This window comes from Cynocephalus volans, chromosome 6 (assembly GCF_027409185.1).
Source record: "Cynocephalus volans isolate mCynVol1 chromosome 6, mCynVol1.pri, whole genome shotgun sequence".
Taxonomy (NCBI): domain Eukaryota; kingdom Metazoa; phylum Chordata; class Mammalia; order Dermoptera; family Cynocephalidae; genus Cynocephalus; species Cynocephalus volans.
Window position 1 is genome coordinate 161478954 of NC_084465.1, and position 27745 is coordinate 161506698.

Here is a 27745-nt window from a genome sequence, read left to right on the forward strand (position 1 = left end):
AAGAAGAAAAGTATTGACTAGATTTATATCAGAAAAACAAAGCATAGCCAGAAGCCCTCCAGGGTGCACCTATACAGAAATGGACACAATCCAACCAAACAGAAGAGGGCTGGGAAAATCAGAAACAAAGCATAGCCAGGAGCCCTCCCAGGGTGCACCTTTACAGAAGTGGAAACAATCCAACCAAACAGCAGAAGAGGGCTCAGAAAATCCGAGAAAGGTAAAGAGAATAAAGCATTGCCTTGTCCGAATTTAGGCCAGGGACTCCAGGAGAGATCTACCAGCAGCAGAGACATGGGAGCAAAGTAGTCTCAGTGGCCACTTGCCTCTTGCAGCTAGAGTCCTCTCTGGTGCCCAAAGCTTTCCAATTTTTGCCAGTGATTAAATTAGGCTCTCAGATTCCAAAGTCATAGAAATGAACAATGTACCCAACAGTAAAGCAAGCAACGCTTTATTAAAAGTGGAGACAGACTTATGCGTAAGGGGGGTAGCGACAGTAAAGCAAGCTCCCCGAAGGGAGCTGTTCAGGGTCTTTTATAGGGAAAGGAGTTAAGGGGTGGCAGGCCAGCGTCACTAGAGGTGGTCCATTCTGTTCTGAGTCATGAGTGCATGCTCAGTAGGTCCAAGATGGCAATGGTATTCATCATTGTCATCCCAGGAGGGTCATTGTAGCAGTCACCTCGATGCTTTGTGCACAGGTGGGAATTCCTAAAGGCGTCTTAAGGTTAATGTGCAAATTTTACAGTTATAGTAAACAAGCCTTGGGGAGGTGTTTTGCAATTCAGTAAATATCTGTTTTCTCTCTTAGTCTGTTTTGTCAGGGCAGCCCATGGGGTAATCATTTGCCCTGGGGGTCTCATGACTGAGGAGTGGAAAAGTGTCCTCTGCAGGGAAAATGGAGTCCGTTTGGTTCATAGGCCTAGCCTTACTCTGTTTCAGGTACGTGGGGCTTCTGGAAAGGCCCTTTCTAAGATAAGAACTTGATGGCTGGAGCTTCAACTACCATTTTGGCCCATGAGGCAAATTTGTGTTCAGAAACCAAGCTGTAAGGACGGTAGAGAAGAAGGATTTGGGTCCCTGAGGTACGTAACACTGTCTCTTATGGGAGAGACAAAAAATTCCCATGGGTTTAGGATACTGGCGTTTGTGGGCTTCTGTTACTGGCAGAAGAACTCAGCCACTCGGTCAACCGCCAGGCCTTGCTCTCACCCACGGATTCCGCTCCGTGGAGGATTTCTCTGAAATCCCTACCGAAAGCTGGGGGCTAGGATGCCAGTAGGAGTGTGGCTCAGAGGACCAAAAGGAGCAAGAGGAGCACAGCGGGAAGAGCCTCGGGGGGAGAGGCCGTCAGACGCCTAGTTCTGTTCCCACAGCTCCGTGGCTCAACCAGCTCGACCTACCTCACGCTCCTCCAGGGCCAGCGTCCTGGGACTGCAGAGAGCTGTCCCCCACGGCGCGCCGTCCTCTCAGGCCCCACCCCCGCCCCTCATGCCCCTCATGTCCCGCGTCGACCCCTCACAGCCCACACCATCCCCTCACGGTCCCCTCAGACCCTACACAGATCCCTCATGGCCCCGGACTTCACAAACCTCTCAGGCTCTGAGCCCCGCCAGCGCCGTCAACCTGCCCGCCCGCGCCTGTTCGAATGAGCTGGGAGTCACAGGCCGCATCACTGGCCGCCTCGGGCCGCTATTCGCCGGCATGCGTCACGTGCGGCGTGCGGCGGCTGCTATTGGCTGGCGGATAGAGCGGGCGGGCGCGCGGAGGGCAGCTCCGGGGACGCGGCCTTAGCAGCTGCGCCCGGTGGAGGGAGGGGCCGAGCGCCCGAGGGAGGACGTTGTCTGGCGGGCGGGGCGGGGTCCTCGTCCCTAGGGTGCGGCGGGGACGAAGGGGGCTGGGGCCGCGGCGGCGCCGCTGAGGTGAGCTGGAGCTGCAGGGGCCGGTGGCCCAGGCCCTCCGCGGTGCAGCGCTCCGGGCCGGTCCTCCCTGGCCGCCCGCGCCGCCGGCTTCGGACACCGTGCGAGACGGCCGGCGCGCCCGCAGTTCCCAGCAGGCGTGAGGGCTCGGCACCCGGCGCGGGGAAGAGAGGTGGGAATCCGCAGCCAGTTTAGCTGCACACTCAGTATGGCTCTTACAGATTTATTTTTTTAAACTTCTGGTTGTTATGTGATGCGTGCTTGGAGGCAAATCAGTGAGGGTCCTACGCTTGAGTGCAGAGGTCTTGGGTTTGAGGGTCGCACGTTCAGATGCCTGAAGGGGCCAGTGAGGGGCTGGGAGGGAGGTGCCGGGAGAACCCCCACGCAGTGGGGTGGGAGCGCCCCTCAGATCCTGCTCGGAGTGATCTGATCTTCTGATTTTTCATGAGAAATTGCATAACTAGATTTTTATGTGCTGTCTCTTGATTTTTAAATGTTGGCAATTCATTAAAATAAAAAACCCCGAAACAAAAAACGGTAGACAGCTAAACAAAAGACATTTACAAGCTGGTTCCAGACTGCTAGTTTGTGACCTCTAATTTGGATCTAATTCTGCCACTAAATTAGTTACGTGACCTTGACCGAGTCACTTGCATTCTCAACATGGGTGATATTGCTTATGTTCTTGGGGGACGAAAAGGTCTTGATAAATATGATGATGGTTTGTGGCCTTCCAAAGGGCCACAGAACATAAACAGATTCACGGTATATGTGTCTCATTGAAATGTTCAGGGGGCGGCAGATTAGGAAAGAAGATGTCTAAGAAGGCTCCTGGAAGGTGAGGCGGGAAATGAAAAAAAGGTTGAGAAACACTGCTTTAAGGAAATCGATAAGTAAATGTTGCTGTGATAGTTGTGTATGTTAAAGGTTTAAAACAAATTAGCTTTCATAGACTATGAGATCTGGAATGACCTGAGGGGTCATCTTTTAAAAGTTTTATGCCAGGCACTGATAGCACACAAATGTACACATACATACATATGTACACACATACATATACCCACACAATTTTAGTTGATCTCCACAACAAAGTGTCATTCCACTTTCTTTGTGAGAAAACTGAAGCTCAGAGGGTTTGGGTGACTTGCCAAAGTCAGAGCTATTAATTGTAAGAACTAGGATTTAAACCCAAACCACCCACTCATCATGTTGTCTCCCAGCCTCCAGTCCAGTTGTGTCCAAACCTCGTTGTGCACAAGAATTCCACTTGTGGCTTTTTAAAAATGCAGATTCCCAGTCTCCACTCCAGAAATGTGGATTCAGTGTCTGGACCAAGTCTGAGCATCTGCACTTTAACAACCTTCCTGGGTGATTCCCATTTTGGTGATCCAGGGACCATTTTGAGAAAAACTGCTCTAGTCTAATTTCCCACCCAATGCCAATGACGTCATTGGGGATGTAGCCAAGGGACGCAAATTTCTTTTCCCAAGCAGAGATTCTGTCTCCTTTTCCAGACAGCTGACCATCCAAGCTTTGGAAGGAAATCCTTTGTTGGGGGAAAGCCAAGGTTTATGAGACAGTACCTCGCACTGCTGAACAGCTCTCATTTTGAGAAAGTCCTGACAATTTTTCTTTGCCGTTTTAAAAAAACTTATGAGCTTCTTTCAGTGCTATTCTGACCCTCCTAGAAAAACAGCCTCAGGGCACTTATTTTAAAGTTAATATTAAACAAACTTTTAACCAGTGAACAAAAGTTTAAGAACCACAATTCACCCACAGTGCCACCAATCAGCAGAATGATTTTCATGTTCTGCTGTATTGCTGCACTATTAGTAAATCAGTGATCTCCCAGTAGTAGTTCATCACATCGATTGTTCAGGTTTGCAAAATTTAGTAAATTCTGAGAGATGGGCTTGAACCTTGAAATCCCAGTTGTAAATCTGAAAATTATCCTGAGGCAGTTCTCCTAAAGGCACATCTCATGCTTTTTCTAAACCAAAAACTGCCTCAATCAGATTTTTTTTTTTTTTTTGGTTCTAAAATAAGCAGTATAATGGGTATGAAAATATATACATTTAAATGTTATCTCAGAATCATTTTTTCTATGTCGTTTCCCATATCACTTCAATCTTACCAAAAAGTACATTTAATTTCTTTAATTTACTTATATATTCCCTGTTCTAAAAATGATATAAATTGAGTAGTCAAAACATTTCTTTTCAAGTGTTAACTGGATTATTTAATTCATTTAATGTGTTGTTACTGAAAAAGTTATATATTTTTTTTCTGGTTCCTGTGGAGGCAACATGGAGTAGATGAAATAAAGTGGGTTTTGGTTTAAGTAAGAACTGGTTGAAGAAGAAATGTGTTCCTCACTGGGTTTAAGTATGTGACAAAATTTTATTAAGAAAGTCTCTTAAACTCTTAAATCTCAATTTAGATTGTGAAAATAGATTATCAGAAAATGGGGGATTTAAGGAAAATAAGTGAGAGCACAGTTCAAGATTTCCCATGTCTGAACTTTTTTTTAAAGCAAGTAACATTTAGAAACCACGTCTGAAATGTTTTACAATTGATCCAAAAAATGTAATTTACATTTCTTCCATAAAAATGTCAATGTTTTGATAATTCTTCAGCTTAACTTCTAAGGCGTTAAAATCTTATTTTTCTTGGAAATGATTTCCTTTAGTAGTTATTAGTATGGGCACCTAGTTTGTTAGAAAAATTGTGTCCAAAAAAAACTTTCTCAGTGATTTCTCTGAAAATTTTTTAATTTTATTGTAAATTGACAATTTATAATTGTATATATTTATATGGTACAAAGTAATGTTATGATTCATGTGGAATGATTAAATCAATTACAATGTGGAATGATTAAATCAAGCTAATTAACATATCCATCACATGAAATACTTATTTTTTGTGGTGAGAAGAACGTTTGAAATCTACTCTTAGCAACTTTGAAATGTACAATACACTGTTATTAACTATATTCACCACACAGTGCAATAGATCTCAAAAAATACCTTATTCCTCCTTTCTGAGACTTTTTACTCTTTTACCATCATTTCCCCATTCCCCTGACCCCCACCTTCTGTAACTACCATTCTATTTTCTGCTTCTATGAGTTTGATTGTTTTAGATTCCACATACAGTATGTGATAACATGTGGTATTTGTCTTTCTGTGCCTGGCTTATTTCACCTAACATAATGTTCTCTAATTCTACTCATGTTGTCACAAATGACAAAATTTCTGCCTTTTTAAAGGCTGAATAGTATTCCATTGTGTTCATATGTCACATTTTCTTTATCCATGCATCTTTGATGGACAGTTAGGTTGATGCCATAACTTGTCTATTGCAAATAATGCTGCAGTGATCACAGGAGTGCAGACATCTCTTTGACAACTAATTTCAAGTCTTTTGGGTAAATACCCAGAAGTGGGATTGCTGGATCATGTGGTAGTCTATTTTTAGTTTTTGAGGAACCTCCAAACAGTTTTCCATAATGTTTATACTCATTTACATTCCCACAACAGTATTCCAGGGTTCTCTTTTCTCCATGGGTTTTTCTGAAATTTATTGATCCTTAAGCCCATGGGAATTGTAACACTGAGACAGTGAGTGCGGACTGATTATCAAAGCAGGTATCTGAGAGAACAACTAGCTGAGTCATCTTAGACTAAGTTGGAAGTTATATATTTTTACTTTCCTAGTTGATCAAACAGTGATCAGTCTGATCAAAACAGATTGAACAGATTGGACTTTTAACGAAACTCAACTTTTTAAGTGACTAGTTGCAATGATGAAAATTTGAAATTCCCTGACTACTAGCACCTGCATGAAAAATTAACTCAAAAATATTAATAGCATTTTCTCCGTTCATTATTAATCATGTTTTCTAGTTAATAAAAATAGAATGGATTCATTTATTATTTTTTACTTTTCCCCCCAGCACCTGGCAACCACCGTTCTAATCTCTGTTTCTATTAGTTCAACCCTTTTTAGGTTCCACATATAAGTGAGATCATACAGTAAGTTTTTCTCTGACTCATTTCACTTAGCATATGCCCTCCAGGTTCTTCCATGCTGTCACAAATGGCAGTATTTCCTTTTAATGGCTGAATAATATTTCATTGTATGTATATACCACATTGTCTTTACCAGTTCTTCCATCAGTGGACACTTAGGTTGCTTCCACGTATTGGCTATTGTGAATAATGCTGCAGTGAACATGGGAGTGCAGATATCTCTTTGAGATACTGATTTTGTTTCCTTGGGGTATATATCCAGAAGTGATATTGCTGGATCATATGGTAGTTCTGTTTTTAATTCTTTGAGTAAACTCCATACTGTTTTCTATAATGGTGTTGGGAAAATGGAACAATTTGGTCAGACTCCCCTCTCCTTAGAGCTGGTTCAGGTTTGTTCAGTAAACATTGTGTGTGTGGGTGGAGTAAGTGTGCCTGCATGGTGGCGCAGCTTTGGCTGGTGTTTCACTGCCTCGGGCGCCTGCCGTGCACAGCCATATTTTTTCCAAATCTGCAGCTTCCAAGGATCGTGTGGCCAGTTGCCTAGCGCATAGACCTGCGTGAAGGTGTCTGGTGACCCAGCCTAGTGTGTGAGGGGTCTGCTGACCCAGCCTGGCATGGAGGGGTCTGGTGACCCAGCCTGGCATGTGAAAGGTTTGTGACCTAGTCTGTGAATGGGCTTGAGGGGTCTGGGAGCTCCAGACCTAGCCCAACCATCGTCCCAGTTGGTGCAGGATTACCAGCAGGTAAAAGAGCCGTGATAACTGGCGTGGTTGCCTATAGCTTTACAATGGGCAACATTGACAGGATTTCAACATTAGCCCTATCACCATAATTGGTGCTGTGAGGATTCCAGGCCTTAGCTGCAGTTTAGCAGCTGGCTATACCGATTTACATACTCACCAACAGTGCATAAAGGTTCCCTTTTCTCCAAATCCTTGTCAACACTTATCTTTTGACTTTTTGATAATGGCCATCCTAATAGATGTGAGATGATATCCTCTGGGAAATGATTTGCATTTCACTCATGATTAGTGATGTTGAGAACCTTTTTATGTATCTGTTGGCCCATTTGTATGTCTTATGTGGAAAAATGTCTTTTCAGGCCCCTTGCATATTTTTAACTAGATTATTATTTTTTTTTTTTTGCTCTTGAGTTGTGTGGTTTCCTGGTATGTTTTGGATATTAACCCCTTACCAAATATATGGCTTGCAAATATTTTCTTCCATTCCATAGGTCGCCTTTTCATTTTATTGAGTGTTTCCTTTGCTGTGCAGAAGCTTTTTAGTTGGGTATATTCCTGCTTGTTTATTTTTGCTTTTGTTGCCTGTGCTTTTGGTGTCATATCCAAAAAAATCATTGCCAAGACTAACATCAAGGAGCTTTTTCCCTGTGTTTCATTCTAGGAGAGTAATAGTTTCATGTCTTACATTTAAGTCTTTCAGTCCATTTAGAGTTAATTTTTGTATGTGGTGTAAGATAGGGATCCAATTTCATTTTTTTTGCATATAAATATTCAGTTTTCCCATTACCATTTACTGAAGAGACTGTCCTTTCCCCCTTGTGTATTCTTGGCACCTCTGCCAAATATTAATTGACGATATATGCATGGGTTTATTTAGATTACTTTTTTGTCATTGTTTAAAACCTACCGTTTGTCCTCTTGAGTGATAAACCTTATGATTTTAATCCATAACCTTTTGAGTGGCAGGTTCTACCACCAGCCTCCTAGCCTGATTCTGGCTGCTACAAAAGGACCCACTTTGTCTTTGTTCTTTCTGTGTGAGGATGAGTAAATGTTAAATCTCTGCATCAAACTTCCCTGTCTGGATGCTGCAGTGTTTATAGCACAGGGAGCTGGCCAGTGTAGGTGGAGAATGGTTAGAAGGCCCACATATAATTACTTGAGGGAAACAAAGTCATGTTTTTTTGCTCTCTAAGGGTGATTATGGTTCAAGCAGCACCATTTGTTCTGCTGACACCTGTTTTATATAGTAATTTGTGTCATTCTACCCCTCAAAAGGAAAGTTGCCTTGACCTATGTGTGCATTCAGGACACTCATCAAAAATTTTTGATTATTTACTATGTGCCAGGTGATCTTGGCTACTCGTGGAAACATTTTCTCATTTAGAATTACGCCTTTGCTGAGTCAATCTTGATATGTTACTTCTATACTTTATAAAGACTAATTCAACTCTAGGGGGAAAAGTTTCCAGAGAATTTACGTTTTCACCATTTTCTTGAGTCTTCTGTTTTAGGGATTAAATCACCTGTTTGTTTAATTAGTGTTGTGACTTTTTATTTTATTCTATTCCCAATACTGTTTCCCAAGAAGTTTACAGTATAGTATAATTGTCTTTTAAAAATAATATTTTTTTCTTCTAAAGATGATATGTATTGAGTGCCAAATTTAGAAAATATCTGTAATCAAAAAAGAAAACTCACCAATAATCCATCCTATTAATATCTTGATGTATATTCTTCCAGTCTTTTGTCTGCGTGTAAATTTTTAATATACATGTGTATATATATACACACACAGTATTTATTTCACAAAAATGAGAATATATCCTGTATTCTATTTTGTAGCTTGTACTTTTTAATCCAATAATATATGGTAAATAAGTATGCTTTTTATTCACAGGATTCCAGTTCTTTATAAACAGATGTTTTATTGCTAGAATAGGGACCAGAAGAATCCTGTTAATAAATTACTGTACAGGATAAATTCAGAAGCCCGAACTGCAGACCCAGGAGCAAAATCCACTTTTCTGCTCCTTTTCTTCCTTAATTCCTGCCCCTCCCCCCTCCCCCAACCCCAACACAGGAGGGTTCTGTTGGAGGTGTCTCTGAAGGAAGGTTTATCTAGTCAGACATATAATTAACACTTTAAGTACTCTTCTTTTCACATCTTTTCAACCAACACTTCAGAACGTTTATTTTTTACTTTATTGCTGCTAGAGGCAAAACATCAAGTGAAGTCGAAAGGATTTGAAGTAATGTGGGAAAAATAACATATCGTATGCTAGAATTCTTCAAAAGTGTAGGGAAGGGGGAGATACCTGAATAAATATGTTTAGGGTTGAGTAATAGAAATTTAAGTTTTAAATTTTTATATTCCAAAGAAAATAGCCCAATTTTTAAATTCCATTTTGCTTTTTGATCTCAAACTTTCTAGCAATTTTGTTATAATCTACTGCTAGTGTGTAAATGTGTTTGACTGTTAAGTTATCCCTGTTTTGAAATACTCAATATTTTTGTCTTTATTCTAAATGTGCTTATAGTCTGTAAGATATTGTACACAAATGACTCAGGCCACAGATAAAATTTATACTGGATATTAAAAACAATGGTAGGAGTGTATTTTAAAATGTAGCATGAAAGTAAATTCCTAAAAATGTACATAATAGTAACCAGCACAATTGTAGTCATTTGAAAATAAAAATAGGCATTTTATTCCTATAAAAGTAAAACATTGAATATGAAAATTTAGAAAATACCATTAAACCAAAAAAATCAATTTATAATCCCACCACTCTTAATATTCCATTAGTTAACTAACCCAATTTACCTTTCTCTTAATCTACAGCAGATTCAATTCGTAATAGTTATATAAAATGACAACTCTCTTGTGGTTTTTGACCCTTGTTAAAAATAAAATTTCAACAAATTTAGTTTAAAGATCTGGTTGGCTTTTATTAGCAATTCATGCATTGGGCAGCATCTCCTCTAAAGATTTAGAAAGATACTCTGATCAGCTGAGCAGAGGAGTTGGACTTTATAGGCAGAAAAATGCTGAAGAAAGCAGAAACAAGGAACAGAAAAAGTACATACATGATCGTTACAAAGTTACTTTCCTTATAGGGTTAAAACAGAGAGGACCTCCTTTTCTTGCCAGCTCAAGTAAACTGGGCCCCTTCTGATTGGTTGCTGTGAATCTCTTGTTTTTTGGAAAACTGGCCAGTTTCAAAGTTCAGTTTGATTATGTAGCAGCTAGCATGAGTGACCTCATTCTGGTTTGGTCTGGCCTATTGGGCCTAGTGTAGGAATTCAGTCCAAACCAATGACCTCCCATAATTTTTATTTAACACCTTCTTTGTTAGAGTTGAATATGTGTACATTAAGTATCTGCTTTTAAGCTATTTCACGAATGGATAATCTTATTCCTATTTTAAGGTCAGAATCTTTTATCTACTCTGTGAATAAAGATTTTTCATTCCGGACTGACTTCTCCTGGGTATCTATAGACATCTCGGCAATCATGTGTCTTTAGGGAAGGGTATGAGTAAACTAACTTTTTAAGTTTGTTTTGTCACCTGAGTAATAACAACAAAATAAGAAAGTAGCATAATAATGGAAAATATCGAAACATATACAGGAAAAAAAGTCAGTCATCATCAGCATTTTGGTCAATCTCTTTCACGCACTTTTTCTATACATATTTATTTTTACATACTGTGTACACAATTTATATTTGACTTTCTGTAGAAATTTTTACCATTTAAAATTGATATGTAATATTTCAATATATTGCTGAAGTAATGTACTGAAGCTAATGCTAGCACATATCTTTCTCAAGTCCTCCCACCTGAAGTCTCCTAGATGTTGACCATACTGACTTGGATTAATATTCACTGTCATCATTTCTTGAATACTTCTTACGTTTATATCAGTGGACTATCTGAACAAGCCTACCTTAACCATGTCCTGTTGAACATGATTACTGGACTATCTCTTTCTTTCTACGCCAGGCTGAGTTAGTATTCTTAGCCCCCATGCTGACTGGTCTCCTCATCTTCCTCCATTCTGTATGCCTATTTTGCAAATGCTCTAGCATGCCTCCAACTTACCCTGCCTTATTTTGTCAGTAAAAGGCTGTACATAAAAAACGTACTCTAGTTCAGTGTTTTCTTTCCTTTGAGCAAAAGCTCTTTGAAAACAGAGATGATAAGCAAGGACCACAGGGGAGGTTTTCTTCTCTTTGTGATTAGTTGTGTGTGTTCCCTGATGCACATGGGGAGAGTATTCTCATTTAGATCATTTTGTTCTCTTCCATCTGATGCAAAACAGGGAAAACAGAATTCTCCTAATTATTTGTGGATTTGTAAAGTGTGAATGCCCGTAATGGTTTAAATTGTTATAAAGAGATTGTAGAATGATTATACTTTTAGCCTGTTTTCTAACTGATTTTTACTTGGATCAGTGGTAGACCTCCTTGATAGATCAACTTAAAAACCCCTCAAATTAGTGAAGACATAAAAGTGAACTGTTTTTCTTTATATTAAATTTTAGATTTGAATTTTTATACTTTTTAAGAAATTAACTTTTCTAGGTGATTATTGCAATATAGAATGGAAGTAATATCCTTTTGTTATATACATTTTGGTGAAATATATTGGTTTCAGAAGAGTGAATCTTGTTGTGTTGGGCATTTGGAGAAGAGATCTTAATATGTATTAATCACATACTTTGTGCCAGACATTGAACCCAACTCAGCATGTAACCGAGTTTATCCTTCATTCTTAAGCCTATCCCTTAGATCATACTGAACGAATCTGTACAACAGTCCTTGAATCATTTAGATTCGTTATTCTCTGGGTGCATTTTTTCATGCTTTCTACTTAACAGTTACTTTTAAGATAATCATTCAGGAATTATTTTATTTATTCTTGTACTCCCCCATATCTCTCATAGTTTTTGGTACCCAGTAGGGGCTCAAGTATTTATTAGATTGGACTGTTGTTCATGTGAGCCCCTAACCTGCTCTCTTCCTCTCTGAACATGTTCTAGTTTGTCTATGTCCCGTTTAAGCTATGTCCCTGGTATATTCTGTCTTCCTATTTGGAAAAAATATACCTCTACAGTGACAAAATTTTATATGATTAAAAGTTGGAAAAATATCAAAAATGACTTAATATTATTATTACTGAGCATGTCAAGGTTTTCTGTTGGTGGCCAGTTATAACTGAATATGGCATTATTTATTTTTTACTCAAATTGAGGAAGGAAGCTACATAGAGATAAGAGTGGGAGAAGGAAAAACTGGTTATTTGCAAATGGGACAAACCGCAAAAGTGGAGACAGACAGTTCCAGACAGGGAGCGTCCCCCCGCCCCCCACCACCTTGGGCCCCATTTGGTTAGAACAATGAATTCCCACCAGCTGGGGCGCCAATCTCTTTAACCAATAAGACACAGATTACGTTCAGGCTCAACCAATGACCAAATGGCACGAATCCAGCCATGAGGACTTAAAACCCCAGAAATGTAACCGTCGGTGCTCTTGAGCTCTTCTTCTCTCTTGCTCAAGCTCACTCGGTTTTCTCCGGAGTGTACTTTTCCTTTGCCAAATAAAACTGCTTCTACTTTTCGTTTCGTTCTGGCGTGTCTGCTCCAATTCTTTGTTCGAGACACCAAGAACCCGGATCTAGCCAGTGGGACCTGGAATTTTCCCATAGCAGAATTGTTTCAACTCTTGCCATTGGAAACTCTTTCACTTGGCTTCTATATCCCTTTTACATTTGTGCCAGTTTGTGTTTTAAGCACTTCTCTGCTTTCTGGCATTACAAGATACTCTAGGCTTACTTGGATATTCCCTGCTTCAACCCTAGTATCAGCCATTTCAATAAGGATACCTGGAAATGGTATTAGAAAATGGTATTAGAAACCAGATATGCTCTGATGTGCTCATCACTACTGTGATGTCATTGCTTTTAGGTCCTGCCAGAGACCAGAGCAAGAAAACATATGCATGTTATATTATGTATATATTTATATTATGTATAAATATATGTATGTATATTGTCCATATCAATATATATGTATATTAACCAGTGTATGCATACATATCTGTATGACTTGTGTTTTTACTCATCAATGTCTATATTAAGCTAAACAGGAGTTTGCCCTGATGTCTCAGTCTCTAATTCAGAACTACATGGTTCACACTAGCATTTCCCCCTTACTTATCTCTAACCTGCCAGTCCACAATGAGAAACTTTGCTCCTGTCATTCACCATCTTTTTCCTTATTTTTTGAATCCTGTTATACATGTACAGCAATATTAGAATTGTTAACCTGTACCTCCATAAGAAACATTACCAACTACATTACAGTGCTTTTGTATAGTTCCTTTAGTTTTCTTTTACAACTTCCATTCATTTATAAAGTTACTTACAACCCTTTTACCCCATTGTCTTCAGTGAAGTATGCCGTACATTTGTAATACAATTAAATTCTGTTGACATAGTCTGCATTTCATGCTGGGAGCCACCCCTCCCACTCCCTCACCCCCACCTAGTTGATTTTATTAAATTTACATTTTAAAAAATGACATTACGATTCATTCTTTGTTCTGTAAAATTTCATGGGTTTTGAGAAATAGATAACATTATGTATCAATCACTACAGTACTAGACAAAATAGTTTCATGTCCCTGAAAAATAGCCTGTGCTTTACCTAGTCAGCCCTCCACCCTTCCCAAACGCCTTGCAAAAACTGTGTTTTCTGTCTCGTCTTTTCCAGAAAAATCATATAAATGAAATCATGCAGTGTGTAGCCACCTCAGGCTGGATTTTTCACTCAGCATAACTCATTTAAGATTTATCCATGTTTTTTTATAGATTTATGGCTATTTCCTTTTGATCACGGGACAGTATTCCTAGTATGAATGTGACATCTTGGTTACTTCCAGTTTTTGGTGATTACAGATAATGCTGTGTTGGGAAAATAGAATAGTTTGGTCAGGGCCCTCGCCTCGGGTCCAGTTGGGTGTGGTTCAGCATTCTTTGTAAGCAAATTGTGTGTGTGTGTGTGTGTGTGTGTGTGTGTGTGTGGTTAGTGCACATGCGTGCCAACGTATCTTGTTAGTTTTGTTGCTATTCTTGTCTTCTTCAGAGAGTAGAGAGAGAGTTTGGTGGGTGGGTGTTGGCCTTGGGTGTCTGCCCCATGCAGCCATGCTTTCCAGCCTATGGCTCCAAGGACTTTTTGGCTGGTTACCTAGCTCATAGACCTGCGTGAAGGAGTCTGGTGACACAGCCTGGTGTGTGAGGGGTCTGGGGACCCAGCCTTGCATGTGAAGGGTTTGTGACGCAGTCTGTGAATGGGCTTGAGGGGTCTGTGGGCTCCAGACCCAGCCCTAGCTCGATAATTGGCCCAGTCGGTGCAGGATTGCCAGCAGGTTAAAGAGCACCACAATTGGCATAGTCATGGTTGAGTAGCTTTACAATTGGCATCATGAACAGGATTAAGAGCACTACATACTGCTGTACAGATTCATATACAGGTTTTTTATTGGACATAGTTTTCAAATCAGGTGGGTAATATAGAGCTAGGGCTGGGTCTGGGGCTCACAGACCTCTTGAGCCTGTTCATAAACCCTTCACACACAGGTCTATAATCTAGGTAGCAGGAAAAAGATCCTTGAAGCCTTGGTTGAAGAGACAATAAGCTTTATTGAGTGCGCACAGGCATGCACACACACACACACACACACACACACACACACACACACACACACACACACACACACACACACACACACACACACACACACACACACACACACACACTTCTAAGAGCTAGGCAGTCCAAAGAGAAACAGCAGCTGCCAGCAAAATAAACATGCTCTATTTTTAGACGTGAGCTCTGCCAACCAGCCATTCAGAGTCTCTGCCTCATAACTGAAAAACACACAAGAATAGCAACAAGCTAAAAAGTAAACCAGCATGCATGCCACTAACTCTACTCCCACACTACTTGTTTACAAAGAATGTGCTGCACCACCCCCACCCAACCAGACCTGAGGCAAGGGGGCCTTACCAAAGTGCTCTATTTTCTTCACAGGTAAATACCTAGGAACATAATTTCTGGGTCTTTTGGTAACTGCCAAACTGTCTTCTAAAGTGGCCGTACCATTTTGCATTCATTCCCTCCAGCAGTAAAGGAGAGTTCCTGTTACTCTTCATCCTTGTCAGCACTTGCTAGTTTTTTGTTTATTTGTTTGGGTTTTATCCGTTCTAATAGATGCATAATGGTGTATTGTTGTGGTTTTAGTTTGCACTTCCCTTACAGGGAGCATCTTTTCATATGCTTAGTTGCCACTTGTATATTTTCTTCAGATCTTGTGCCCATTTTATTTTTTATTTCAGTAGAATCTAAAAGTGTAGTATCAAGGTTTTATTTGTAATTTTAAAATAATTTTAAAGTTTATACAATACAGATGTGTATAAAGGGAATAAAATAGGGTATACTCTCCCTCTTTGCTCCAAACCTAAATCTCTTAAAATAACTGGTGTTAACAGGTTGGCATACATTCTACCAGTCTTTTCCTTATGCTTTTAGTAACACAAACATTTTTTTCTATCTTTTTCAAATTTTTTATACACAGAAGTGACTACAATAAAATTATTGCTCTGCAACTTGCTTTTATTTAACTTTTCACTACGTTGCAGTCAGCATTCCAGGTCAGCACATATGAAGTTACTTCAAAAAGTTCGTGGAAAGATTCGTATTATCTTTTAATTTTATTTTTCCATGAACTTTTTGAAGTACCTTCATATAAATCTAACTTGTTAAACACGTAACTGGTTTATAGTCTATGAGAAACATGCTATAATTTGCTCAATCATTTCTTACTTAAAAATATTCAAATTACTCCATTTCTTTTCTACAACAAAAATATGACAGCAAACACACTTTTACAGACACTAATGACCATAGGTCATGTACATTTTAGGTTTTTTTTAAATAAAAATATAATACATATATAGATATCTGTAATATCTATACTTTATCAGTATATAAACAGAGAAGAGAGTAACAAACTTTTTAGGACTGTTAAATCATTTTCTCTCAATATTAAAATCTTTCCTTCCTTTTTCTCTTTCTCTCCTTTTGCCCATTTTTATTTTCTATTTATTTTTTACTTTTATTCTTTTCAAAGTGAGAACAGGTTTAATCTAACAATTAAGAGATACAGATTTCACAGAGAGTGTGGCATATCTCCAGAGACTGAGCAGTGCCCACACCAAGTTTAACACAAAAGTTAGAGATACATACAGTTCAGCATAGAGTGCAGGCTGGCTCAAGAGACTGAGCAGCTGCTTGCTGAAAGTAAGTTTGATACAAAAAGAAAGAAATACACACTCCACAGGCAGAGTGCAGGCTGGCTCCAGGAGAGTGAGCAGCAGCCTGCCCACTTGTAGGGCATGTACAAGTTGCTTGTATATGCTGGATACATGGCATGTATCAGCTACGTGATTTGCAAATATTTCCTCTCAGTCTGTGGCTTGTCTTTTTATTCTCTTAACAATATCTGTTACAGAGCAAAAGTTTTTAATTTTAATTAAGTTAATTTTATTTTTCTTTCATGAGTTTTGTTTTTGGTATTGTATTTAAAAACTCATCAGCAAACCTAAGGTTATACAGATTCTTGTATTTTCTTCTAGACTTTTTATAATTTCTGCATTTACATTTAGAGTTAATTTTTGTGTAAGGTGTGAGGTTCAGTGTGTTGCATATGGACTTACAAACATCTAGCATCATTTGTTGGAAAGACTCTTCTTTCTCCATTGGATTATCTTTACACCTGTCAAAAATTAGTTGACTATAGTTTTCTAGGTCCATTTCCAATCTCCATTCTGTTCCATTGATTTATGTGTCTGTTCTTTTACCCCTCTGTATTCATCGCTGTAGCTTTATAATAAGTCTTGAAATGGGTAATGGATAATGTGAATCCTCTAATTTTGTTCTTTTCCAAAATTGGTGCTTTTCCCTTTTTGTGTAAATTTTGGAATAAGCTTGTGTGTGTCTACAAAAAAACCTGGCTGGGATTTCAATATGAATTTCATTAAACCTATAAGTCAGTTTTTCAGAATTGAATTGGCTATTCTAGTACTTTTCCTTTTTATATAAATTTTGGAATAAGCTTGTGTATATTTACAAAAAATCTGGCTGGGATTTCGATATGAATTTCATTAAACTTATAGATCAGTTTGGGGAGAATTGACATCTTCACTATGTTGTGTCTTCCAGTCAACAACACAAAATATCTCTACATTTATTTAGATTTTCTTTGATTCCTTTCATCAGTGATTTGTTAGCTTTGCATATACAGGCCTTGTACATATTTTGTTAGGGCAATTTGTATTATTTATAAGTCATTAGAAAAAAAATCATATTTGTATAATAACACTAATTAGAGGTATAACCAAGTGTTAAACACTGGCACATGCATTTGAGCTTTGAAAGAGTGACATGTTATAAAGTATGTAAGTACACCCATAATCACGTCAGTACTGTAAAGGGAGGCCAAAGTTGTTTCACTCTCTGCCACTGAACCTGGTAACTCTCTACACGAGAATCACCTTTCTGTCCTTTAAATTATTGAATGAACTGTGCTTCCTCTACTTCTCCAATTCATCATGGAGAAGAGGAAGAAGCAACTGCCTAACAGAAACGTATGACCTGGGATCACAGACAGTCAGGCAGCTTATCATTAGGCAGAGACCTGGGAACCCGCTGTTAACAGGTCTCATTGCAAGAGTTATGATAACCTGAAAACACAACCACCAGCCTGTTGATTAGTTTATATTTTGTTAGATTTATACCTAAGTACTTTATTTTGGGGGATGCTGTTATAATAATACATTGAACTTTCAGAAGGAGAGAATAGAGGTGGAAAAGAGGGAGGGAGGGTTAGAAAGAAATTGGTTAATGGACACAAAAGATTACGTTTTATAATGAGGAATATGCTGATTATCCTGATTTGATCACCACATACTGTACACAAATAGTGATAGTCAGTTCTGTACCCGACAAATATGTACAATGAATTACACTTCAGTTAAAAAAAGATGCTGTTATAAATGTATTATTTTTTAATTTCCAGTTCCAAGGGTTCATTGCTGGTGTATAGGAAAGCAATTGACTTTTGTATCTCGCAACCTTGCTAAAGGTTCCCTTAGAATGTGCTGGAGTTATTTGGTAGGTTCTTTGGGGTTTTCCGCATAGACAATCATGTTGCCTGTGAATAAAGACAGCTTTATTTCTTCCTTTCCAATCTGTATACCTTTCATTTCGTTTTCTTGTCTTATTATACTTTGCCAGGACTTTCAGTATGAAGTTGAATAGAATTGGTAAAAGAGGATATTCTTGCCTTGTTCCTGATCTTAGGGGGGAAATATTGAGTCTCTTGCTATTAAGTATGGTATTGGCATGATTTTTGAAAATAATCTTTATTAGGTTAAGGAAGTTATTTATCTAGTTTTGGTATTAGGTTAATGCTGACCTTACAGAATGAGTTGGGAAATGGTCCCAATCTTCTATTTTCTGGAAGAGATTATAGAATTGATATTATTTCTTCCTTAAATGTTTGGTAGAATTCTCCAGTGAATGTAGCTGAGTCTGATGTTTTCCTTTTTTGGAAGGTTTTTTTACTACTAATTCAATTTCTTTTTTAGTTGTAGGGCTATTTATATCTATAAATATATTTATATCGCCTTAAGTGAGTTTTGGTAGTTTGTGCCCTTTGAGGAATTGGTCCATTTTATCTAAATTATCAAATTTATGGGCATAACCTTGTTTATAGTATTCCTTTATTTTATTTTTGATGTCCATGGGATTAGTAGTGATGACCTCTCTTTTATTCTTAATATTGGTAATTTGTGTCTTCTCTTTGTTTCTTGATTAGTAGTTTATCATTTCCTTCCTTCTGCTTGCTTTAGGTTTAATTTAGTTTTCTTTATCTAGTTTCCTAAGGCGGAAGCTTAGGTTATTGACTTGAGATCTTTTCTAAAAATATGCATTTAATACTATAAATTTCTCTCTACTCTAGCTGTGTACCATAAATTTTGATTTTGTATTTTTTAAAATTATTTTTAATTGTGGTAAAATACATATAAAATTTACCATTTTAACCATTTTAAGTATACAGTTCACTGTTATTAAGGGCATTTACATAGTTCTGCAGCATGAGTTATATTTTCACTTTTATTTAGTTCTAAATATATTTAAATTTCTATTGAGGCTTCTTAACCCATCTGTTATTTATAAGTATGTTGTTTAATTTCCCAATATTTCTAATTGCACAGCTATCTTTCAGTTACTGATTTCTAGGTCAATTCTGTTGTGCTCTAAGAACTTACTTTGTATGATTTCTATTCTTTTACATTTGTTAAAGTGTGTTTTATGTCCCAGAATGTGGGACATATCTTGGGTGAATGTTTCGTGTGTGCTTCTGTTGTTAGATCAGATGTTCTAGAAATGTCAATTAGATCAAGTTGATTGTTAGTGCTATTCAGGTCATCTCTGTCCTTACTGATTTTCTGCCTGCTTGATCTGTCAGTTACTGAGACAAGGGTGTTGAAACCTAACATAAATAGCAGATTTGTCTGTTTCTCTTTCAGTTTTTGCCTTATGTTTATAAAATTTATATTTTTAGTTCTTGCATTTGGGTGTATGATCAATTTTGAGTTAATTTTTGTATGTGATATGAGATTCTTTGAGATTTGTTTTTTTGCATAAGAATATTCAAATGTTCCAGTATATTTTGGTGAAAAGACCATACTTTTTCTGCCTCATCGCCTTTGCATCTTTGTCAAAAATCAGTTGTCCTGTAGTTGTGGGTATATTTCTAGACATTCTTTTTTGTTCTATTGTTCCATTTCCCTGTCTTTAAGCTGCTGCCTCACTGTCTTTATTATTGTAGCTTGAAATCAGGTAGTATTAGCCTGACAACTTTTCTTCTTTTTCAGAGTTGTCTTTTTCATTTCCATATTAGTTTTAGAATTTACTTGTCAATTTCTTTCGGTTTTTTTTTTGGTCTTTTTTTTCGTGACCCGCACTCAGCCAGTGAGTGCACCGGCCATTCCTATATAGGATCCGAACCCGCAGCAGGAGCGTCGCTGCACTCCCAGCGCCGCACTCTCCCGAGTGCGCCACGGGCTCGGCCCTTTACTTGTCAATTTCTACAAAAAGCCTCATGGGATTTTGGCTGGATTGAGATAGATCTATAGGGCATGATGGAGAGAATTGTCATCTTAACATCTAGTCTTCTGAACTAAGAACACTGTAGAACTTGCCATTTATTTATGTTCTCTTTAGTTTTTCTCAGCAGCATTTTGTAGTTTTCAGTGTACAAGCCTTTCACATCTTTTATCAGATTTATGCCTAAATATTTCATACTTCTTCATGTTCTTCTGAATGTGTTTTTTAATTTTAATTTTATTATTCATACATATACAATTTTTGTATATTGGTCAAGTTTACCACAAACTTGCTAAATTAGCTTATTATTTCTAGTAGGTTTGTGCAGATCACACCAGATGTTCGACGTAGATCATATCATCTCTGAATAAACATAATTTTGCCTCTTCCTTTGCAGTATGGAAGAAAAAAACCTTTTCTTTTTCTTGCATTATTGCTCTGGCTAGAACTCCACCCTGTGTTGAATAGAAGTGGTGAGAGTGAACATGCTTATCTCAAAGGAAAAAAATACATTGAATTGAATGAAAATACAACCTATCAAAATTTGTGAGCCACCCCTAAAGCCTCATGGGATTTTGGATGGATGAGGGGATGTGAGACTAGTTCAGTATTTGAAATTCAGTCACTATAATCCACCATATTAACAGACTAAAGAAGAAAATCACATGATTACATCAACTGATGTGGAAAAAGCACTTTACACAGCTCAACACTCACTCATTGTTTAAAAGCCTCAGGAAATTAGGAATAAAAGGGAACAGCCTTAACTTGAAAAAGAGCATCTTTTTCTTACAGGACATAAAATACAATTAAAATTTAATTTAAACTTACAGAAATACAATTGTTTTTATATATCAATTTTGTATCCTGCCACCTTGCTGAACTTGTTTATTAGTTCTAATAGTGTTTTTTAGTGGATTCCTTAGAATTTTCTGTATACAAGATCACATCATTTGCAAAAAGAAATTGTTTTACTTCTTCCTTTCGGATATGGAAGCGTTTAATTACTTTTTCTTACATTATTGCAGTAGCTGGAACCTCCATTACAATGTTGACTAGAAGCAGTGAGAGTATATATCCTTGTCTTGTTCTTGATCTTAGGCAGAAAGCCCTCAGTTTTTCACAGTTAGGTATGATGTTAATTGTGGAGTTTTCATAGATGCTCTATCAGGTTGAGGAAATTCCTTTATAATCTTAGTTTAGTGAGTGTTTTTATCTTGAAAAGATGTTGGATTTTGTCACATGCTTTTTCTGTGTCTATTGAGATGATCATGTGGTTTTTGTCTTTTATTCTATTGACTTGAGGTATTACATTAATTGATTTTCAAATGTTAAACCAACCTTGCATTCCTGAGATAAATGCCAGTTGGTCCTGGTGTCTGTTCTTTTTTATATGTTGTTATATTCAGTTTGCCAATTTTTTGAGGATTTTTGCATCTATATTCATAAAAGATACTGATCTGTGGTTTTCTTGTTATGTCTGTTTCTCATTTTGGTATCAGTGTAATACTGTACTCATAGAATGAATTCTGACATCTTCCCTCTTCCTCTTCTATTTTTTGTAAGAGTTTGAGAAGAATTGATGTTAATTATTCTTTAAATGTTTGGTAGAACTCACCAGTGAAACCATCTGGGCCTGGTTTTTCTTTGTGGGAAGTTTTTGAAATAGTAATTTAATTTTTTGTTATGGGTCTATCCAGATTTTCTATTTCTTCTTGAGGCATTTTTGATAGTTTGTGTCTTTCTAGGAATTTATTTCATCTTTGTTACCTATTTGTTGACATACTTTTCTCCATTGTATTCTCTAGTAATCCTTTTTGTTATTGCACAATCAGTTATGATGTCCCTTCTTTTATTTATGATTTAGTAATTTGAGTCTTCTCTTTTCCTTGGTCAGTCTAGCAAACGTATGTCAATTTTGTTGCTCTTTTCAAAGAAACAACTTTTGATTTTATTCATTTTCTCTTTTTTTATTTATTCTTTTATTTATTGTCACTTTCATCTTTTCTATTTCTTACCTTCTGCTTGTTTGGGTTCATTTTGCTCTTTTTTTTCCCAGTTATTTAAGGTCCAAGGTTAGGTTATTGATTTGAAATCATTCTCCATTTCTAACATGCATTTACAGCTGTAAATTTCCCTATGAGCACTGAAAGCTTCATCCCATAACTTTTGGTAGTTTGTATGTTTGTTTTCAGTCATCTCAAAGTACTTTGTATTTTTCATTGTATTTTATGCTTTGACCTTTGCCCATTGGTTATTTAACTTGTGTTGTTTAATTTTTATGTACTTATAACTTTCCTACATTTTCTTCTTGTTGTTCATTTATAATTTAATTTCATTATGGTCAGAGAACATACTTTTCATGGTTTCATTGTTTTTTTAATTTATTGATGCTTGTTTTATGGCCTAGCATAGTTTACTCAGGAGAATGTTCCATGTGCACTGAATGTGTATTCTGCTTTTATGGGTAAATGTCTGTTAGGACTAGGTAATTTATGGTAGATTTCTGTTAGGACTAGGTAATTTACGGTTTGTTCAAATCTTGTTGTTGTTGTTGATCTTCTGTTTTGTTTTTCCATCCATTATCGAAAGGGAGGTAATGAAGTTTCCAACTATTGTTGAATTGTCTGTTTCTCCTTTCAATTTTGTCTATTTTTATTTCATGTATTTTGGGACTCTGTTCTTAGGTGCATATATATTTATAATCATATCTTTCTGATGAATTGACTCTCTTCTCATTATAAAATGCTCTTCTTTTGCCTTTATAACAATTTTTATCTTACATTATCTTTTTGTGATATCAGTACAGCTATGTCAGCTCTAATTTGGTTACTGCTTGCATGGTATATCTTTTTCTGCTCTTTCTTTTTCACCCTGTTTGTGTCTTTGAATCTAAAGTGTGTTTCTTGTAGATAGCATATAGTGGATCATTTTTAAAACATTTATTCTGCCAATCTCTTCTTTTTGACTGGGATGTGTAGTTTATTTATATTTAATGCAATTACTGATAAATTAGGATTTATTCCTGCTACTTTCCTATTTTTTTAATGTCTTCTGTCTTTTATGTTTCTTTATTCCTCTGTTACTGCCTTCTTTTGTGTTAGATATTTTTGGTCATGGCTTTTCAGTTCCCTTGTTGTTTTCTCTGGTTTTTTTGGTAATATTTTTATTGCTTGCTCTGAAGATTACAGTTAGCATTTTAACTTAAAACAGTCTAGTTCAGATTAATACTAGCTTAATTTCAATAGTATATAAAAACTTTCCTCCAATGTACCTCCATTCCCTTCCCCTCTCATGTCATAAACACATCAATTCATTTTTATAATTATTTGTTTATGCAGGTATTCTTTAAAATAGATAGGTCAAGAAAAGAGTTTTATTTATATGTATTTTTATAATGCCTATTTAGTTGCCTTTATTGGTGCTCTCTATTTCTTTGTACAGATTTCAGAGGTACCATTTAGTGTTCTTTTATTTCAGCCTGAGGGACTTCCTGTAGTATTTCTTGTAGGGCAGGTCTGCTAACAACACATTCTCTCAAGTTTTGTTTTTATTTTAATCTGGAGATGTCTTAATTTCTCTTTCATTTTTGAAAGAGATTTTAGCTGGATATAGAATTAGAATTGTTGGTTGACCATCTGTTTCTTTCAGCATTGAAGAAGGGGTCATCTCATTCTCTTCTGACTTCCATCTTTTCTGATGAGACATAATCACTATACTAACTCTCCTGTATTACCCTCCTCATGGTCATATCCTAGGGTACAGCTTCCTCCACTCAGTTTTAGTTGCCCCTTCACTTCCCTGTGCTTTCTGTTTTCCAAAAGCTTTCTGAGATAGCTAGTCCATTTATAACAACTTCCTGCCCCTTGCTCTATGGGCTTATTGTTTTTTAATTTTTGTAATGGTCTTTTCTCTAGGATCTAGGGAGTAAGGGGAGTCTAGTGTATGAGCTCACACACTACTTAAACCAGGCCAGCTATGTATCTTGCTATGGAAGGCCTGTTCTAAGCCTGTGAATTCCCAGGAGCTACACACCTGCCTATGTTTTAAGTCACCCAGGCTTGTCATCCAGGCACTTGAAATATGTTTCACAGAATAGTTTTTTTTCTTAGAGAAATAGTTCGGGAATTGAAGAGGTAGAAAATTTTGTTCCTCTCCTAGTCTATAAATAGAAATAGAAAAGTGAGTAACAAACTCTGCCTTACACAGTATTTTAAGCTTTTCTTGTTGTAAGAGATGCCCTTGCCTGTCCAGTACCAAAGAATGGACACGGAGACATGAGGTACAGCAAAGCGAGACTTTAATAATGGCCTTGCAAGTCTGGGTGTCTGTATGGGACAGGCATGCCTGAAATGGTTACATCCAGCAATTTATTCCCTAGTGCGCAAGTCCCTACCCGCGGTCCCTCATTGGCTGAGTACTACGGGATGCGCAATCTTCCTGAACAATGCCTAAGATTTATTACCCCCTTGCAAGGAATTCCTTTTTCTGGGGGCTCAGGACAAGCTCGCAAAAAAGGCCCACTAAAACCCTGTGAAGGGAGAAACACCAGGGAATGAAAAAAAGGGGCTAGCAACTAATTACCGTCTCAAGGAGAGCCTTATCTGTTCAGCCACCCTCCAGGAAAATGAAGAAAATAAAAGGAGCTACTAACTAATTACCGTTGCCATAAAACACCCTCAGATAAGTCATTTCTGCAAATGAATCACTTATTTTCTTACATTGTTGAACTAGCTGAAATTATTGGGTGAAAAAAATTTTAAGCAATGTCACAAAATAAATATTTAAAGGTAAACATAATTATATGTCCATAATTTTAATATATTTATTAAAAGGGATATTCAGATAATGAACTTGTATTGATTAGGAATCCACATTATGGTGTCCAAAATGGTGTGGCATCTGGAACTTGACCAAAAAGTGCTGATGTTATAGGGAGTCTTTATTCTTATTCATATCATCTGTATAGCAATGCCCTGATTCAGTGATGTGTTTGGTTTAAAACTGAATTTTTGGTAGCAACATTAGTACAAGGTCTCACCCAGGAATATGAGCTTGTTTCTAGATCTAGTTCGTGATGTGAGGCTTCTTAATGTATTTCATGATTTTGTGAAGATTGGCTCAAGAACTGTGAAAAGAAGGTTTTTAATGTTTGACAGCTAAACAGAAACCAGGAAACCGATCTTCACAGTAACCTATATAAATATGAATAGCTGCTGTTAGGTAATTGTAAACTGCCTGTCTAATATAGTGGTTCTCAAAGCACCAGCATTACATGGAATCTAGTTAAACATGCAGATTCTCAGTCCCACCCTAGACCTACTGAGTCTGAAACTCTGGGGGTGGGGTCCAGCAGTCTGATTTTTTAAGAAAGCTCTCCAGGTGATTCTGGTGGGTGTTGAATTATGAATTGTTGACTTCTTGATGAGTTTAGAAGCATCCGTGGTGGTGTCTTTGATTTGAGGTTGGTTCATATCTGTAGGAATAACTAGCCAGGTATGGCTGCTTGTCAGAAAAGGATAGGAACATAGAAACCTTGGTTGTAAGAGCCAGTTTCATCTATTGTTAACATTTTACCCCTGCTTTATCATAATATGTTTTCTGAAGAATCTGAGTCAAACAGTATATTTCTTTAAATGATGAAATAGCAGGGTTCCTGCTGTAGTGTTGTTTTTCAGTGATCTATGACTAGTCTCCTGAGTCTTGGAAGCTTCCCTAAGGTATATTTAAGGTGTGAGATCACAGAAGCCAGTGAAGTTAATAGTGAACTGCCAGATATAACGTATTTTGAAGGTGGCCCTAATAGTTCTTTCCCTGAGGACTAACCTTATTAGAAATGTTAGAGGGGTCTGAAAAAAGAAAAGGTATTTTTTAAATGTTGCCTCCCTGCCTGCCTGCCTGCCTCTGGGGCAGTTTGAGAAGAAAAGGGATTTTGTATAGTCAGTTTTTTGAGGTTACAGATTCAGAAGTGAGGAAATTTTAGTTTAAAAGAAATCTGGTTTTGTTTTGTTTTACTACATAAGGAATCATAAGGAGTGCTTTAATTCTTTAAGACAAAATGCTACCATGGTATTAGGAGGCTGTTTTTATAGCATCTGAGCCACATAGACCTAGATAAATCTTCACTCAGCCCTACATGATGAGGGGATGTGACTAAAATGTGTGATTGGACTTAGGGAAGGCATCCTAAGGGAGAGAAAATTTGGGCTGAGGTTTGAGATTATTGTCATCATGCATATTTGGCTGAAAAGAAAACAGATTCTCTCCTCGGGGAATTAGATAGAACAAAATCTTCAGGTGGAAGATCAACAAGAAGTTAGAGATATAAATGGGATCAGGAAAACTAAGTAAGGTAATACTATTCCTTGCATTTGCATAGTGCTGCCATGTAATTATCTGCTCTTAGCAATAACTGTGAGATAGGTAAGTCATGAATACTATTCCTACTTTTCAGATGAAAGCTGAGGTTCAGAGAGAGATTAAACAATGATGGTGGTGGCAGCTACCCTTTATGGAATATATTTCCTGTATTCTTCCAACAAATATTGTTGTTGTTGTTTTTCATTTTAAACTAGCCTGTTTAGAGATTTATTGTTTTCTTTTTTTAAGTTTCAGCTTGATTACATGGCACTTAGCACAAGTGACTCCATTTTGGTTTGGTCTGTTAGGGCCTAGTGCAAGAGTTCAGTCCAAATTAATGGGCTCCCATAAATTTTATTTAGCAGATCCCATAATAAATAATAGGAATTTCATTGTTATCCTGTGCAGTTTAAATCAGGTACACTGGATTCTGCACCATTAATTTCCATTTGTAATACCTTTGCTTGCAAGAAACTTTTCAGATCTATCCACAGCAAGATGGATGTGGCCAGGGCCTGTTCTAGGCTTTGGAGATAGAGCAGTTGACAAAGCAGACAGAAAAATCGATGCTTACATGGAGCATGCAGTCTAGTAGGGGAAGACAGACAATAAACAGGATAAATAAGTAAAGTATAATGTGTTAGATGTGTTTTCTTCATAAGTCCTCTGGAGAAAAATGAAACGGGCGATTTAAATTTTAAAGAGGGTGGCATGGGGGATTTCGAATAGAGAGGGGTGATATGACTGGCTGAAGTTAACAAGATCATTCTGGGTCTATACTGAGAATAAACTGAATTATGTGTCAAGCACGGCATCAGGCCTGTCTACAGGCTCTCCCATAATCTTTACAATGACCCAACACGGTAGGTAGTGAGACTCAGAGATGTTAATAAATGTGCTAAGATCACAAAGCTGATAAGTGCCAACTACTCTATTGAAAATATGTTTGGATTTTATAATCTTACATTTAGACCAGCTGCACTCCTGTTTCTGTTAGGAGGGAGGGAGATAAAATGTGTAAAGGGGTGTGTGTCTGATTTTGTCTTTGAGACAGCAGTGAATGAAGTTGGGCAAAGAATCAGTAAATTGTCTACACAAAGCAAAACAAATTTGGAAATCTTGCTTTGTATAGATCTGAAAAGTTTCTTGCAAGCAAAGGTATTACAAATGGAAATTAATGGTGCAGAATCCAGTGTACCTGATTTAAACTGCACAGGATAACAATGAAATTCCTATTATTTATTATGGGATCTGCTAAATAAAATTTATGGGAGCCCATTAATTTGGACTGAACTCTTGCACTAGGCCCCAACAGACCAAACCAAAATGGAGTCACTTGTGCTAAGTGCCATGTAATCAAGCTGAAACTTAAAAAAAGAAAACAATAAATCTCTAAACAGGCTAGTTTAAAATGAAAAACAACAACAACAACAAAAAAACCAGGCAGGATA

General features: G+C 37.4%; 1 protein-coding gene across 1 annotated transcript in view; it reads left to right on the forward strand.

The window, feature by feature from the left end:
* The first annotated feature begins 2016 nt into the window (after positions 1-2016).
* The window catches only part of PTPDC1 (protein tyrosine phosphatase domain containing 1), a 67308-nt gene continuing 41579 nt past the window's right edge, over positions 2017-27745 (forward strand). Inside the window, exon 1 of the mRNA XM_063099910.1 lies at positions 2017-2088. The gene's annotated coding sequence lies outside the window, so the exon portion shown is untranslated. The remainder of the gene's footprint in view (positions 2089-27745) is intronic.